Source organism: Parus major, chromosome 1A (assembly GCF_001522545.3).
Source record: "Parus major isolate Abel chromosome 1A, Parus_major1.1, whole genome shotgun sequence".
In the NCBI taxonomy this organism is placed as follows: Eukaryota; Metazoa; Chordata; class Aves; order Passeriformes; family Paridae; genus Parus; species Parus major.
This window is the reverse complement of record NC_031773.1, coordinates 1,818,876-1,833,289: the sequence shown is the minus strand read 5'-3', so window position 1 is coordinate 1,833,289 and position 14,414 is coordinate 1,818,876. Positions and strand designations below refer to the sequence as shown.

At 53.2% G+C, this 14,414-nt stretch overlaps 1 protein-coding gene across 1 annotated transcript in view; it reads right to left on the bottom strand.

Moving 5' to 3' along the window:
• The window catches only part of PLXNA4 (plexin A4), a 422,006-nt gene extending 407,599 nt beyond the window's left edge, over positions 1-14,407 (bottom strand). The window contains exon 1 of the mRNA XM_015628532.2: positions 14,144-14,407. The gene's annotated coding sequence lies outside the window, so the exon portion shown is untranslated. The remainder of the gene's footprint in view (positions 1-14,143) is intronic.
• Between the last annotated feature and the right edge of the window lie 7 nt (positions 14,408-14,414).

Below are 14,414 nucleotides of genomic sequence, written 5' to 3'. Positions count from 1 at the left end.
GCATCACCTGAGCATCCTCCCTGCTCCTGGAGAGCATCACCTGAGCTCCACCTCCCCGGGGCCCCAGGTGCAGGGCTGGAGCACACAGGGCTCTGTCCTGGCTCCTGTGTGCCCAGGACATAGCTGGGGACTGGCTGCAGGTGGATTTGAATGACATGAGGCAGCACTCAGGCAGGATGCTGGGCTGAATTTTGCCCTTGAGTCAAAAGTTAGAGCCTGTAATGCTTTAGCTTGGACTAGAGGAAAAAAGGCAGAAGGAAAGAGGGGTAGAAATGAAGTCTGGGTTGGTAGTGGTGGCATTAGACTGAAAGGAGCAGTGTTTTGTGCTGGGGGCTGTTGTGCTTTTTAGGGCAGAGCTGGGGAGTGCACCCAGGGGCCACTTCTGGGCTTATTTATATTTTTTACCTTAGTGAAGAAAATATAGAGTAGTAAATAGGAAAAAAAAAAAAAAAAGGAGGATTTTTTGGGGAAAAAAAAAAGAGCTAGGACAAGGTAGAATAGCTTTAAACTGATAGAGGGCAGGTTTATATTGGATATTTGGAAGAAATTCTTCCCTGTGGGGTGGTGAGGCCCTGGCACAGGGTGTCCAGAGAAGCTGTGGCTGCCCCTGGATCCCTGGGAGTGTCCAAAGCCAGGTTGGAAGGAGCATGGAGCACCCAGGGCTGGTAGAAGGGATCCCTGACAGAGGCTGGAACTAAAATTCTAAGATCCCTTCTGGCCCAAACCATTCTGAGATGCTCTGGGACTGCAGCACCTGCCAGGTCAGTGTCAGCAAACACCCTCAGGAACTCAGGACCAAACCCTGCAGCCAATCCATGGTCAGAGCTCTGCACCCAAACCCTGACCTGTCCTCTGTCTGTGCAGGAAAGAGGAAATCCCCACAGCTCCCAGCTGTGCTCCTGCCAGAGCGCCGAGATAAAAACCACAGCGGCGTGCACAGGTGTAAAATTGCTATCGCAATTCAGTGGCTTATTAATAACAAGATATTTCTCCTCTGGGGCCATCTGCATCCCACACACACCCACAAATCCGGCACTTTCCTCTTCCAGTTACAGCAGTCAGGGCAGATAATTCCCTTTTCTTCCTCTGCCTCCAAGCCATGCACGGAGGCAGAGCTCAACAGGCAGCTTCCTGCTCCAGACCATGCAGACAAACATTGTGCCAAGCCCCATGAACTCAGAACTGGGGTTTTCTTTCTACCAAGGTGCCAGAAATAATACAAATAAACTCTTCTTCTCTCCCTGGCTTTATATCTACAGCTCCCACACATCACTACCAGCAGGGCTTTAAAACTAAAACAGACTGGGCCTACGTGGCTTGAATTTGTTCTGGAAATTTATCTCTTCTTGCTGAAAGCTTTGTTTGCTTGATCTTCCTGCCTTCCAAGCCCTACAAGTGCCACATGTTGCACAGCTGGATTCCTGACAGAGAAAGAAAACAGGAGGGAAGAGAGAACAGATATTATATATATATTTATAAATATATATATATATACACATGAATGCAATGGCCAAGGTTTTCAAAAGTCACCTTTGGACTTCAGCAAAGTGCCTTCAGATAGCTCCAAGGGACCTGTGCACAGGAGAGACAGAGCTCTTGAGCTTCCAAAATTCTGCTCTCCACAGGTAGAAGCAGAAGGAAAAGGAAATGGGGCTCCAAAGGACTTGTTGCTCTAAAGATGCTCAAGACCAGCCCTTGCAGGAAAGGATTTGCAGCAAAAGCTGTGCCAGGGCAGGCTGGAGATAAGTCAGCCAGGAGGAAGAAGGACAGATCCATGTGGCATTGAGGGAAATGAGGAGAATTTTTAATTCTCAAACTTGCTGGGGTTTGACTACTAAAATAATTATGTCTTTTCCCAGCTCCAAGAGAATTTGTTCACCCTTAGCAGCTGTAGCAGGGGAATATCCCCCAAAAACATGGGCAAGCAACATCCACTTCCAGCGTGACAAGTCAAGGATAAAACATGGAAAGCTGAGGGGAGGAAATCCTGTTCATCTTGAGCAGCATTAAAAAAAAAATAAAAATAAATCCCAGCAAAGAAGAGAAAGAAGAAAATGTTATTTCCTTTGAAACAGAGTATTGCAATCTGTAACAGGAGTGGGGCAGGGGGGAATCAAACCCAAAGAGAACCAGAGATTCAGTTCATAAACACAGGAGAAGGTCAGCTTCCTCCTCACCACTAACTCTGTCCCAGAGGAGCCCAGCATGGCATTTGAGACAGGGCAGATATTTGATTCCTTCCTCTGCGTGGGGAGCCTGACACACACATCCTCCATCCCACCCCATCCCAGCATGGCCAGGGCCTGCCTTGGGCCCCTCCTGCAGCCACCCTGCCTCAGCAGCAGCAGGAACCAGCTTAAAACCTGCTCCCTGAGCTGAGGAAGGGATTATTTTTCCCCTGTGTTTGAGAAGAGGCAGTGGCTGTAAAACCTTCTGCCTGAGCCCAGCAGCAGCCAGGCCTTGGGAGAGGCTAATTATGGGTGGCAAAAGGAGTCACCCACTGGCAGAGAGCAGCAGAGGAGAGACAGGCGAGCACAACCCTGCACCTGGAGACCTTTCTGCTTATTATAACACAAAGCTGATTGTGCTGCCTGTCCTCCCGAGGAGGGAGAAGCAAGGCAGGAGAGAAGACAACGACCAAGTGAAACCAAATCACCGAGTGAAAAGGCTTCAAGCATCTCGCTGTCACTTTTCAGTTCTGCAGGTGTTGGAGAAGCCTCGAGATTATCCTCCCACACATAAATACCCAGAAGGAGGGGAGGCAGAGCAGGGAAGCAGCGAGCAAGGCAGTTTGTGGGGAAAATGTGGCTCAAAGACCCCTGTGCATCAAGCAGCAGGATCAGGGAGATGTCTGCATGTGCCCATCCACAGCCAAGGACTGGAAAGCAGAAAAGCAGATTTTCACGGAGCTCTGAGCTGCTTGGGAGCTTCTCCAGGCTCGTGGCACCTCATGCTGCCCCACTTGAGAGCTCGTGGCCAGGGCCCAGCCGAGGCACTGGGAAGGGTGAGAATTGCTGCACCATCATCCCCTACCCCTGAGAGACCCTCAGAGGTTCCTTTGCACCAGCAGGACCTGGACCAGCACCTTCTGAAAAGCACTAAGGCAGCCAAGCTCAACTGGAGCACATTCCCAGACACAAAGATTTGTCCAAAATTGCTCTAATTATTCCCAGTTCTGCAGTGGAGGAAAAACCTCAAACTCTTTTCTTTCTTCTCTCTCCTCCCTACAAGCTGGAAAACATCTCTCTGTCAGCAGCATCTGATCAAGGGATGCTGGAGGAAAAAGGAAAATTGTTTTTTGTTTGCCTAAATCCCTCCTAACTCCAGCTATTGCAGCAAGGCTGCTCTTCCTTCTCCAAAAATCTGGACCTGCAAAACCTTTCCTGAACTGTGAGGGAAAATTGGCAGTGATCTGCGAAAAGTGCAGGGTGAACAGATTGGCATTTCCAAAGCATGTGTAGTTTGCATTTGTGTGTAGCAATGTGCATATAAATGTGTATTTTATGTATATGTATAAAACATACACACACACACACACATAGATCTATATATATATGGATGCATGGAGTTGTATTTAGGGAAAAAAGCATCACAACTTCCAGCAAAAGATAATGAGAGAGCTGGGAGCGTGCAGGCAGCACGATGCAACTCCAATCCCCTCCTTACACTGCAGGACAATCAGGACTTCTTCTCTGAAATGAATGCAGAAAAGGGCCCAGCCAGCTGGGGAAAGGGTGATGCTGGTGAGAAATGGGCTTTTTTCGTGGCTCATGCATTGCAAAGTGTGTGTGTGTGATGAGTCAAAGTCTGAGGGCTGCCTTGTGTCAGCCATTGACTGTGCCAATGACAGCAGCTCCCGACAGCCTTTAATAACACCACTTACAGACTCTGGAGCAGGGGGAGGAGAGAGCTTCCCTCGCAGGCTGGTGCACAAAGCCTCCCCGTGCTCGCCAAAATGTGTCACAAGAACCCGTTGATGGCTCCATAATTGCAGCCCACGCTGCAATGTGTTGTTCGAAGAGGCAGCAGGGAGCACAGCCAGGAGAGCGACTTTGGGTACTCGGGGGTAAAACACGGCCAGGAGGACATGGGGACACGCTGGGCTTAGGTGCTGCTTTAGGGGCTCGTCCCAATCACATTTCCCCGTGCAGCCAGGCACCTCCATGTGCTCACAGCCAGGTCTACACTGGGAAGCAACCAGGAGACAAGAAATTCCATGCAGAATAGGTGGAACAGGGAGAAACATCTGCAGAAGACATCTGGAATATGCAAGTCCTGCTGCCCAGCTTGGCTCTCCAGCAGGGAAGGGGAAATAAGTCCCTGCCAGGTCTCAAGGATCTGGGGAGCTCCTGGAAGGCTGCTGAAGATGCTAAAAATCCTCAGTTTAGTCCAGATTTGGAAAGCTTCGGGAAGATCTTCAGGAGCGCATCGTGTCCTGATTATTTACTTCTCCAAGCTAAGGAGAGACCTACTTCACACACGCCTCCTGGAGAGGCGGAAAAATCAGGCATGTAAAATAAGAAGGAAATGGAAATCGACTTGATAGCTCCTTCCCCTTCCTAATGGGGAATACTTACCTAATTAGGCCCGCTTACCGTTTCCTCCCCTTGCTTTCTTTGAGACATTATGCAGAGAAATTTGTCCTAAAAGTTCCTGCTTTCATTCAGAGGCATTCCCTTGAGCTGTTTGCCTTGCTTCAGGCAGGCAAGGGCAGCAACTCCATCATAAAGGAGGAAAAAAATCCCTCCTGAGTGGCTCTAAGAGGTGCTGGTTGAAGTAGCCAGCTCCTGCCGTGGCTCACCCTTCTGCATCCCTCACCCAGGCACAGGGTGCAGCTCCAAGGTGCCTCCTGCCCTTGCCTGGCCCAGGTGAGCAGCTCCGGATCTCTGGGAGTGACCTTGGAGACCAGGAAGGGAAAACCAGAAGATGCAAAGGTGGCCAAAATGATTCTACCCTCAGTGGGTTTTTGGAGCCAAACCTGAGACTGGATGGTCCCAGGGCTGATGGGATCCACAGAGACTCCAAAAGTGGTCCCAAATCCATTCCATGACTCGGAGCTCAGAGTGGAAAAAAAAGGGATGGTAGAAACCAAACCCAAACCCTCCAGACCCACATGGACAAGGGTGACCCAGCCAGGACACAGCCTGCTCCCCTCCTTTCATAGAGGCCCCACTCTGGTGGCCTCCCCTCACCAGGAGCAGGGGTTGGCACATGCAGGATGTGCAGGAGCACCTCCCACCCCACAGGATGCTCCCAACCATCCCCACAACCCAGACAGGCTGGATGTGACCCGACACGAGGGGTTACAGGGGTCTCTGGTACAGTGAGGGGTCAGCATTCACTCCTAGGCCCCTACACTGCACCCCTTTATCCATTCCTCCATTTCCATCCCACTTTCCAGGAAGGTTCCCCATCCCCCTCAGCCCTGCTCCTGCACCCCAGGAATTTTTTTTCTCCTCCCTGCAGGGAGCAGAGCTTCCAGAAGGGAAATGCAAAGCCCAAAGGGAATGACTTCAAGCAGTGAGACGGCTCTGCAAAGGAAGGTGTTTCATTCCTGCCTGAGGAGCTGCTTTAAAGAACCTCCTTTTGTTTCCTCAAAGGCTGCTGAAGGTGGAGACCCGGAGGAATTCAGGGAACTCACCCTGCAAGCAGCAGCAGAGATTTCCCCAAGCCCAAGTCTCTGCATACCCTCAGCATCCTGCTCTGGTCCAGCCATTCCTGCATCCCTCCCCACCCCATCTCCCAGGGGAGCACCTGCAGCTGGGCCCAGCCCTGCACCTGCAGCACCTGTGCAGGGCATGAGAGGAAGGGCTGAGCCACCCCTGCAGCTGCTCCAACCAGCCCTGAAACTTTCACCTCCCAGTTGTTCATTCAGCATCCAGAAAAGCTGTGTTGTTTTCCTTTTTTATTTCCTTTTCCCTATTTTTTCTTTCCACTAGGCAATTTCCAGGGAAGAAGAAAGAACTGCACAGCTAATCCCTGCTGCGAGCCAAGCCAAGCCCTCCCCTGCCCCAGCCAGAGAGGAAAAGCAGCCCCAGTCCTCCCAGTGCCCCTGGACATCCCTCCATCCTCCTGTCCCCACCCAGCCACCCCTCTGCAGCCACTACAGCATCCTCAGGGCTGCCAGGGTGTGAAGGATAGCAGGAGGGAAGGAGGGAGGTTTCCTTGAAGAGCCACCTCTGCAGCACTGCCAGCTTCCAGGGAAAGCTGTGAACCCAGTGGCTGCAGGCAGGAGACCCCTTCACATCCCCCTTGCCCCTGCTGAGCATTCCCAAAACCAATGGATGTGCTGGCCAGACTCCCAGCCAGCGCATTGCCCAGCACCCAGCCTGCAGAGGAAACCTGCTCCCACCCCCTGCTCCCCTTCCTGGGGAGCAAGAACCCCCCAAAGCAGGACAGTTCCCACCCACAGCAGCAGGCAAGGGATGGTGAGGGCAGGCAGGGCGATGCCCTGAGCAGGGCTGGGTGCCCAGGGGGGCTCAGCAGAGCAGGACCCCCAGACAGGAGCATCGGAGGAGCTTCCCTCCCTCCCAGCACAGCAGGCTGGGCTTGCAGACAGCGAGGGACTCCAGCAAACAACGAGGAGCAGCAGAGATCAGAGCAGGTATTTGCCAGGCGATGCCTCCAAGGTTCTGTGAATGCAGCATTTGTGCTGGATGAACAGATATGTCACCACAGAACTCGGCGCCAGCCCTCCGCCCCAAATGGTGACACGCGATTACCAGTTTGGAAATAAGTAAGCTCATTATAACAAAACTCCCCACTCAAATCCCCCTCCAAAGGAGGGATCTGACGGAGGAAGGGACCTGTGACGGGAACATACTGGGGGGATTTGTTTAACCAGATCAGCCTGCTGGGCCAGCACAGCACGGTTCCCTGCCTCCAGCATGGATAAACCTGCATTCCCGGGAAGCTTAACCCCCCCATCCCACATGGACAGGGTGGGCAGTGTCCCACACCCAGCATTGGGGTCTTCTGGGCACAACCCTGCTTTTAAGGGATGAAAAGAGGCACCTTTCAATAATAAATAATAATGCTAACTATGTGTTTCTATAGCAACTCATCACCATAGCAGCTCGGCGCAGGAGAACTCGGAGCTCATCCCGCCGTCTTCAGGGTGAGAAGGCAACTGCCCTCGCAGAGGTGGCTTCAGTGGTGGCACAGATGGGACTGAGAGCACAAAGTCCCCCTCTCCAGGTTGTCCCTGAGCAATGCCCTCCCTGGGGAGGCTGTCTGGATGATGTGGAGAGGAGCAGTCAGGGATCCAAGTGGCCATGGGGGTAGGAAGTCTCAAAAGCACCAGGTACTGATGTCACTGCAATGCCCCAAGTCAGTCCTGGAATCCAAGGAGGGATGGGGGTATGAAGTCTCAAAAGCATCAAGTATCGAGGTCATTGCAACCTCCCAAATCTGTCCTGGGATCCAGGGTGGCTGGAAGGAAAGGAGACAGGGGACAGCCCCTCTGTCCAGCCAGGAGGACACCGTGAAGGGCAGAGTGCAGAAAATGAGGCACAATCAGAAGGAGGAAATACCTGAAATTATCCATGTAAATACCCACCCTCCAACACTTACACGTCTCAGGAGAACAGCTTACAAAACTCCACATGTCGCTCTGCTTTAGCAAGACCCAGAAATTTGCACCAAAACCCTGACAAATAGGAGTTTCCCAAAGCAGCCAGAAAACTTCTAAGGAACTCATGCCCACCCTAATTTGGGCAGAGGGTTTGGGCAGGGGTTTTTCTTCCCTAGATTGTCCATTAAAGAAAATGCCAAGCCTTTGATTAACCCCATAATTGGTGTGGTTGTATTCCCAGCTCCTCTTCCTGGCAGGGCAGTGGGGGCAGAGCCTTTGCCTTGAATGAAAACTTCCTGTCCTTCAGCACCTCTGGAAGCCTCTTCCCAGCCAGCAGCAGAAGGTGACACTGCCCAGGGGTGGGACAATCCTCATTAGTGACAATTATCTATGGACATGAAGCATTCCCAAGGCTGGTGAGTGAGTTCCCAACAAGGCCTCCCCGGTTTTACTGACTTTACAAAAAAGTGAGTAATGTTTAATGGTCATTAGAGCAAAACCAGCATTAGGTGGTGGCTGAAGGGGCAGCCAACTCTAAGACACCTCCCCTATTTGATAGATGGGGAAACAAGAAGCCAAGGAACACACTGAGGGCCGTGGGACAGCTTTCCATCAAATCCAAGCCTCCTTTTGGCAGCCCAGGATAAGTTTCCCTAAAGTAAAATGAAGCTGTGTAGCACACCAAGCACTTGCTATTCCATCAATAGGCAATTGTAACAGGATACACCTCCTTAGTCTCTAAATGAGTTTTCTTTCCAGCACTACATTATAGACAAATCCCCTGTCACAAAAAACAAATAAATCCCTTTTCACAATCAAATATGCTCTAACCAAGTCAAACAGGGCCACCCGCACGTGCAGCGAATCCGCAAAGCTTCTCCCAACTTCCCAGCGTGACCATCCTCCCTTCAGGCAGGGAAAGAGGTGAGAAGGAAAGGAAGGAAAGAATATTTGATAGGAGAAACAAAGTGGCAATCTCCCAGTTCAGCTGGGAATCAATAGCGGGTCCTTGTGCTTCCTGCTCCACAGGGGCTGAGCTCGCGCCGCCGAGCCCAGACTGACACAACACCGGCGCTTGACTTACGAGTGCCTCATCCCGGCAAGATATTTTTAATTTAAACCTTGTCAGTGCTGAGGACGAAGCCATCCAGGCTGTGATTTACTGCTAATTCATCCCCCTGATCCCTATAACTCTCAACTCAAGCCACCAAACGGTGGAACGCCCAGACGCTCCCCAGTGAGGCTCGGCATGAATGAGCGTCAGGGGTTCCTCATTCAGAAAAAAAAATAACAAATATATAAATAAATATAAAGAAATAACCATCTACAGGCGGTCACCAGTCCAGCATCACCTCACTGTTTCCCAGGAAAACACTACTGGGAATAAAACACTTTCACCAGCCTCACCTTTCCTCCCTCGTGGAGTGTTTTAAGCTCCAGGAGAAATAACACAGAGGTCGTTATTTCACTAACATTTCACAAACATTTACGTGCATTTGGCTGCGAGGGTTCACCCAGGATGAAGATTTATCCCTCTGGCCCTTACAGGAGAGCAGAGAAGGGGGAAATGTGTGGGTATAGATCATGCAAATGCCTGTAATGGAAAGCTAACCTGTATTACCTGCATTAGAGCCACACATTCGTCCTGGCAAATTCAAGTGCCAGTCAAATGCCATCAATTTATTGCCAATGGATGGGTGGGAAAGCCCCAGCAGATCAGGGTGTGGATAACAGGGATGGAAGGAAACTCAGAGATCAGGCATGAAAAGCAGGAGAATCAGAGGTGCAACATCTCCCTTTTGGCTCACAAATGCAAATTCAGCCACGCTCAGCAGGACATTTTTATTTATCCCCACGCAAAAGAAGCCTGGGAATCTCAGCCACTAGACTTCTGGGTCTGGATTTCTGTTTCATCACATGAAGCATTTAAAAAACACTTTTTTAAAGGGGGGAAACTCTCAGCAGCAAAGCCTGGGGTAAAAGCAAGTCACAGTCTGCTAATGACCTCTCCCTCTCTAGTGATTCCTCTCCAGGTGAGGTCAAAGCCACCTGCATAGTGAGGTGGGGGTTTGAACCCACTCACTGCTCTCTCTCAGGTCTTCAGGCTCTGAGAAGTCGGTATCTTCTACAAACAGTATTTGAGGTGGGAAGAGCTGGGAATATTGTATTGGCTGCAGGCTCCATGGCTCCGGGAATCACCCTGGAAGGGAGCGTGTCCCTGGCAACGTTCACAGCAGCTGGAGCTGAAGGGCTACAGGTGTCTGAAATGAAGTGGCCACTGGGTTTTCAAACCAAAGTTTGCCTGGTCAAGGCCTTCAAAGCATCTCTAAGGGCTCACAGAGGGGTTTTTACCAAGGAAAGGGTTCAGGACAGGTGCCACATGACCCTGGGCCCTGAGGCAGGGGACACAGAGTTGGTGCCTCTTACCTGGGTGGCTGCTCAGCCCCTTTCAAGGTGCGACTGCTTAAGGATGAGGCAAACCTGCAGAGCTCATGAACCAACAAAAAAACCCAGACTACTCTTTGGGATGAGTGAAAAATCCCCCAAGGGAGAAAGCCAGATACAGGAAATCATCACACGGGCTGTAGGGATCTCAGCACGTCATTTTTGCCATGATGTCTCCATTCCCAAAGGTGATTAAATACATTCTGCAGCAAATTTTAAAGGCACTGGGACTGAGGTCTGTGAAAGCACAGCTGCTCCCAGGCCAGTTCTCTAACCCAAAATGTTTGGTTGTCTCTGCCCATGGCAAGGCATTGGAACTGGATGATCTTTATGGTCCCTTCCAACCCAAACTGTTCTCTAATTCCATGATTCTATGATACTTTCTCATTTCAAAGCTCCCATTTGCCATTTTAACTGTAAAAAAAGTTCAGTCCTGAAAATGTCCTGTTCTGCCCAAGGGCTGCTCTTGGCTGTTGAAGCACAGGCTGCAGGGCAGGGCACCACTCCCTGCTCTCATCACCAAGTCTCACTTGGGGCTCAGTTTGCATTTCAGGCCAGTGAGTGAGAATCCCTCATCAACAAATGTGGACTGAGCTTTTCGCCTCCCTGTGCCTCAGTTTCCCCACCCATACCACGGAAATTGAATAAATTATTATGTTTCAAAGCCCCGTGCCTCAGTTTCCCAACCCACACCACGGGAATGGAGTAGATGGTTATGTTTTAAAGCCATTCACAGCCTGAGTGAAAAACATGTGGGCAGCACTACGTAATTTCTTCTTCTTCTTCTTCTTCTTTTTTCTTTTTGTCACAGGCTCCTTGAGAGCTCAAAGCTGAGGGATATAAAGCACTGTTCACAGGAAGGCAGTCACGCAGGGAAGCACGCTCATCACTGATGCCCTGCAGAAAGGCAGTGGCTGCCCAGACTCTCTGCACAGACGGGAAGTCTCGTTGCCTTGGGCGCCTGGAGCGCTGCTGTCCCTTCCCTGAGTCTTGCAAGCCAGAAGGAAGGAATAAGAAAGAGCTCTCTGAAGCCTTTCAGGGAGCCAGAAAGGTTCCACAGATGATTTTTGTAAGAGAGTCAAGCTTTACTACGGGGAACAGTCCCAGCCCAAAACGCATCCCTGGGTGGGGAGGTGGATTCATGTGCAGGACATGAGACTTTGGGGTCTCAGTTAAGTGTGGACCCCACTTTAGAGGGGTTATAAATAATAATCATGTCAAGAGGAGCCAAATGATTTGCAGGTCACCATGCCATCCTGCTCCCAAGCACATATGGGCAGTGCCAAGCCCCAAACTCCGGCACTGCTAACTCCAAAACTCAGCAGCCCCACCTCTGGCACCCTCCCCAGGTCAGATCCCAGCGTGGAGCAGGAGCCCACAGCGCCAGCATCCTTCTGGAGCTTCTCAGGGTTCCCTTCCAAGCAAGAAACCGATTCCCACACGGTGTTAACCCTCAGCACACCCCGAGCATCGTAAGACCTTGCCAGGCTCTTCACGCCAATCCAAGCCCGGCACGGCGAGAGGGAGCTTGGTTTTACCGCAACCGCTCGGCATCGAGGACATCGGGAGGCAGAGACAAAGCGATTCAGCGAAAGGAAAAAGATGCAACACAAAAGGGGCGCCGGCATCTCTCCTCCCCCTCCTCAGCCTGCGAAAGTAGAGGAATTGATATGAAAGCGGTTCCAGCAAGCCAGAGCCCCCCGGGATGGGGCTGCCAGAGACGGCTCCTGCCTTCCCGGCAGCGCAGCTCAGCCGCCCTCCAGCCTCTGCTCAGCCCTTGCTTTTGCCTCATGCACAGGCTGCCGAGCACAGACAGGGCTCTCTGCGCTGCGGGGAGGGATGCTGGCAGGTGGATCCGTGAGGAAAAGCTCAAATATTCCCTCTCCCTGCGGAGAAGTTCAGCATCTCCCTCTGGGTTTGCAGCGTCCCTCCCCAGCCGGGCTGAGCACATTTAACACCAGCCCTCGGTGCCTGCGAGGCAGTTCCGATCGTCAAGAGAATGCTTCCCTACAGCACCGTGATTGATCATCAGCCCGGGCTCTAAAACACCCGTCTTGGACATAAACAACACTTAGATCGTGCGGCTGTCATTTATTTATTTCGCACGCTATCGACACCGCCGAGCGCCGCACACTTAGGATGGGACAGACTAAAAAAAGCCTTGGACTGGTCCTTTCGGGAAGGAGACACCCCCGTGGAGGGTGGGTCTGGCCAGGGGAGGGAAGAAAACCTCAGGTTTTCGTGCCGGGGCTGGGGTTGCGTGTTCAAACCTGACACACATCTGTTGCACCGCTTGGAGCCCGGCTCTAGCGAAGGATCCCCCCCACACACAAACAAACAAACAAACCAACAAGCAAACACGCATCTCCCCCGGCAAAGAAAGCACAAACAAAACGCTGCTCGCATCCCCTGCACCTCCAGCCAGAGGCTTAGGCGGGGAGAGGAAGGACCTAATCCCACACTGGGAGGCACACGCCGTAATTAAAATCACAGAGACGGCAAAGCCCGTGCCCCCCGTGCCGCCCTGGTCCTGCCCGCTCGCGGATTTCCACAAACAAGACCCGGGTGAAACACAGGGCAGGTAAAGGAAATAAGTCAGCACGCTTTCCGCCTTCCAAAATATTTGTGTAGGACTGGTACAAGCTCAAGATAAGTCCCTGGCGGGCTGCGAGCAGTTGCATCGGCTGTAAAAATCCCCCGGCACCGTCATTGTTCCCGCGGAACGAGAGCATCCCCCGGCAGTCTGGGGGTCCCGGTGCAAACCTCCCCTCTGCACCGCTCACCCCAAGACCTGGGGAGCGTCTGATCCCCCTCGCTTTCCCCCAAAACCTCTCCTCCCGGCAGCGGAGGGAAGCCCTGGACAATCAGGTGCGTTTCCAGGAGCTCTCGGGCACGGCTGCCCGGCGGCAGGGCTGGAAGCAGCGCGGGGTGTGGAAGTTTTACGGGAGAGGTGCGGAGCCACACGCGTTCCACCTGGTCCTTCCCACCAGGGCGAGCCCTGCGGGTGCTACCCCCGCATCCAGCACCGCGAAGGGCGCATCCCTCCCCGGCACGGCTCGCGGAGCAGATGGAGCCCCGGGAGAAGGATTTCCTCCGGGCTGGGGATGGAGCAGCCACATGCAGCCGCTACAAACCCAAACAGCCCTGCTGGGGCTGAGCAAGCGGGTTTGTTTATCTGGGAGGAACTCAGCTGTTGCCGTAGTATTAGATTTCCACCAAAACAACGTGCGGCTCGGTGTTTAGATCACTTCTCCCGGTCTACATCATTTAAGGGCATATGTCTGATAAACGCAGAGCATCAATACGCAGGTTTCGGTTGCAGCACACACATGCACCGAGGGAAAGGAGGGAGAGGTTTAGCAGCGCTGACTCCGCAGCCGGGATTTGGGCAGAAAAACTCTCCGGCACCTTGCAGGAAGGGAAGCGGCGGGGGTCTACCCTTCCCTCTTAGGTGTTCACCACCGGGGGTGGCCCCTGTCCCCATCCATCGGTCACCCGGGAGGTTTTATCCTCCCCGGGAATAGGGCTCTGCCTCCAGCCCCGTCCAGCTGCAACCTCACCGGCAGCGGGAAAAGTTTGCAAATGCCTCCAGCCCCTCGCCCGAGGAGAGCTCTGGGGCATGGAAGGGGGAAAATACCCCCCGAGGGGAGGAAAATCCGCAGCCGAGGGATGCCGAGGGTGATGAGGGACGGGCTGCGCCGCTGGAGCCGCTACCTCCGGGGAGAAAAGTTGAGCCTTGTGCATGGGGAAAAAGCCATCGGGGACCGTGAAAGGGGGACACCGGGCTCCGCGTCCCCTCCGCGCTGGGGATGTGGAGAAGGGGGGCTCCCCGCTGCGCCCTCCCGCCCAGCATCCTCCCAAGCCGGGCCGGGAGGGGCGGAGGGGCCGTGCCCGAAGCCCCCGGCTCAGCCCGCTGTCCGCGGGGGTCCCTGCCCTCCATCCCAGACCCCCTTCCCAGGACCCAGGGGTGGGGAGCAGCGGCGGGGGCGCCTCCCAGAGCCCCCCCAGGTGTGGAGGGCAGGTACCGCTGCATCCCCGCCGGCCCTCCCGGGGCATCCTCCGGGGCATCCTCCGGGGCATCCTCCCGCAGCCCCCGCTGCCCGGGCGGGGCGGGGGGCTCCTTACCTGGGAACGCTCCTCGCTTGCTTTGGGTGGGTTTTGGTGTGTATATATATATATTTATATATATATATATATATAATTTTTCTCTCCTCTCCTTTCCCCCCACTTCAGTCTTCAGAGCAGGCGCCGCATTGACACTGCAGATGGTCTCTGTGTGCGTGTGTGTGTGCGCGCGTGTGTCTCTCCAATCCCAAATACTCCACGGAGGCGGAACACGGAGCCCCTCTCTCTGCACTGGGCAAACCGTGTCTGGCTCGCCCAGAGCCGGGGGGGG